Raw genomic sequence first — 3,636 nt, 5'->3', positions numbered from 1 at the left:
AGCAACTGATAGGAGGTATACGAATAACTATCATTACTCCTATGACTCTACGATTATTGTTTAGATCGAGCTAATGTTCTCTTCTTGGTGATAAAGGGGTATATTTTTAGGTTCCCTAGTCATCACGATTTCCTCAGGACATGTGGTAGTTGTACCTTGGAGGAAATGTAGTTGATCAGGCTACATCCACTCCTTGATACGACTATGAACAGTCCTGGTTTAACCGGGATGCTAGCATTATTTTGTTTGGTTCGGTATTTTGTTCTTTTTCCTAATACAAGCAAAGATGTTTTTATCTTTATGTTTTAGTTGTTTTGTTCAGAGTTGTGTTTGTCCCTCTTTTGGTTTATAGTTGCATATCAATGGGTGGTTAGATATGCTAGTTCACTATAAACAGAGCTCTGATACTAACCTGTCACACCCCCGAACCAGACGGCAGAAACGTTCGAGGGCTCTTGTGACTTAAATTGAATACCATCACAATGAATATACATGAATCATAACATAATTCATCACCATGCATTGAAATATTACAAATGATATTGTTTACATCCAGTACATTGTTTTAGACATTACAACTTCATAACATAAACTGTCCGATAGATAATCTAAGCAAAACGTCATGACATTACTTGGTACTTATTCTTCGGCTTACCTGTTACCTGAGAATACAAGTTATTTTGAAAAACGTCAACATATGAAATGTTGGTGAGTTGATAAGTAATGTTGTGGTAAAATGATTTGGTGTAGTTTGTAAAACCCAGAAAATCCGATATTTTCTGAAAAGATCATTGTTTATAAAAAGTGTGAAGATCCGTGAATATAATTAAGCTTGTTGATTTTCAAAACATATATAATTGTTGAACTTTTGTATAAATTACGCAAGTGAAAATGTTGAACTTCCCAGGAAAACCCAATGTTTTCCCAACACATAAAATACAGTGACTTGTCTATTATTATACCAGTACGTCGAATGATTTTGATTACTCGTGTGGCATTGGATTAATTAGGGTTGTGAGTTGTTATAATCACGCATTAAAGAAAATGACTAGTTTATAACTATAGTTTACGAACGATCCTTAAAGGCGTCGGCTGTTACTACTCACTTAATCCACCCACCATGTTTACTCTTGTTTATCGTCCTAAATATGTTTACTTTGATTTCTCATAAGCCCAACAACCGAGGAGATAGGTGAGTACGGAGCCCCTTTATTTCCATGAGTTATTCAAGGCTATCGGGAATGTGAAAGACTATTAGTCCCACTCGCAGTACTAATGGGCCACTAGGGCCCTATAGCACATTAGACTATTGAAAGTCCTTTTATGTGGAATTGGGTCATAAAAGGCCCAATATCACGTAAGCATATTCCCTTTAGGCCCAAAGATCATATTAAAGGGCTAGCAAGTCCCAACAAGCATGATTTGAGACTTTCAAGCCCAAAGTTTGTAAGTTAGTTCATCATAGCTATCGCGTGTTTATTGAAATACTTTGGTTTATTGATTATGTTTTGTTATTGATTCGAGACCGAATCAATTCGTTTTGTAACGATATTTGTTGTTGAGAGTGTATTTGTTTTTCCGTTTTGTCGGTAGTCGTGGATCATGTATTTTGTCTTAATGAACTAAATTGTTTAAAATTAAGATTTTTACCTTTTCACAACCTTTCTTTTATAAAAATAACACTTTTAGTCCTTTATATAAAAGAATTTCATTTTTAGTCCTTAAAACATTTTTTTGACACTTTTGTTTCATAAACTTGTTGAAAAGACATTTTTAACCCAAAATTTATTTCGTGAACAACTTTAGCCCTTCCAGAATGATGTTTTCTCGGTTAAAACCCCAAATTTCGCAACTTTTACAGTTTTGGCCCAAAATATAAAACGTTTACATTTTTGTTCCTTTTTGAATTTGAAAAGCATTTTTGACCTTTGAATTAGTTTTATTTCACTTCAAATCCCCTGTTTTATAGAAAGTTACATTTCCAGCCCCTCAAACTTGTAAATTTTGCATTTTGAGGCTTATTGGGCCGAGAAGCCCATAATTAACCCAATATGCTAAAAATTTACATTTTAAGTCCCTTGAAATTATTAATATTCAGAAAATTTTTTATAGAAACTGTTTTGACCCTTTTAACCTTCAAGAAACCGTGGCTTGTTGATTTTTACCCCAAGTTTTGTATTTTTGACAATTTAAGCCCAAAAATGGGTTTTATGTGAGAGTATGTTCATCATAACCTTATAAACTATTTTTCTTGACTTTTTTAGTGTAAGATGGCTTAATTTATGTTTATTTCCTTTCTCATGTCTTAGATCTCGGGTTTACACCCCTTTTTTGTAACATATTCATCACAATACACATGAAATCACACACATACATGCATCCAATCACACATAACATACATATACACATAGATCTACACATTTTCTTGTATTCTCCCCCATAAAAATCATAAAATACACAACTATGTTTCATCTATTTTGTAAACTAATTTCACCACTCTGGTCTTAGGGTTTTAAGACCACAACTCTTTTATATATAGAAAATATAGTATTTTCTGGGAACACACTCTTTTCAAATAAAAATAAAGGAAAACAAAGAACATGCATCCAATTATACACGATTTTGGAACGACACTCACAAACTACTTTTATTTAAAATATTGGATTTTTTGGAGTTTTACAACTTATTATAAGCAAAGATGTTACAAAGTTTTCTTACAAATATGCTTATGAACACACCAACATTCTATGTGGACGCTTTTTAAAACGACTTGTATTCTCAGGGACTCAATGAACAGGTACTCGAGCAATGAATCTGGATATTTTGCTACTTTTTTAGACATCATACTTATTGTTATTTTTGTGTAATCGAAGAACAAGTACAATTTGTAAAACAATGAATGTTGGTATATTGTAATATATGATATTTGGTTTCTATGTATCATTTATATTCAATTTTTTTATGATATTACAAGATGAAGTCACCCACCCCAGACGTTTCTGCCATCCCGATTTGGGGGTGTGACAAATTGGTATCAGAGCATTGTTTATAGTGATCTAGTATATCTAAACCATACAAGATATACAACTATAAATACAAGGGGACTAAAATACTCTGAATAAAAAGTATACTCTAAAAATATAAATATTTTACTAAGTGTACATACCTACATGCACATTAGAAAACAAGAAGAGGAGTTGGACATCGTGACTAAACTTAGACAGTTATTTAATCATATCTAGGGTAAATATAGCCTGATCAACTATATTTACTCGAGATACGACTAACATGTGTCTAGGAGTGGTCAAGGTGGACAACAAAATCTAAAACTCATCCACTGTAATCAAAAGGGTCTACGAGCAAAAACTCAAAGACATAAAAATACTATAGGAGTATTTTTAACATGCTATCTATTTCTCACATTTATATATTCTCGTCCAGACACTATGGCTGGCTGGAGGCAGAGCCAGAGGAGGATCCTGAGGAGCCTATGGAGGACCCCGAGGAGCCAGTAGTAGAGTTTGAAGAAGAGGACCTTGACGATAATGACGAGGAGGATAACTTAGACGCAGAGTCCAAAGTCATCAATCCACCCTACATGGCGAGGGTGTCGACATACTGGACGGGCTACAATGG

This window comes from Lactuca serriola, chromosome 4, assembly GCF_051521515.1.
Source record: "Lactuca serriola cultivar US96UC23 chromosome 4, Lser_US96UC23_V15, whole genome shotgun sequence".
Taxonomy (NCBI): Eukaryota; Viridiplantae; Streptophyta; class Magnoliopsida; order Asterales; family Asteraceae; genus Lactuca; species Lactuca serriola.
Note: the sequence above shows the minus strand (reverse complement) of the source record.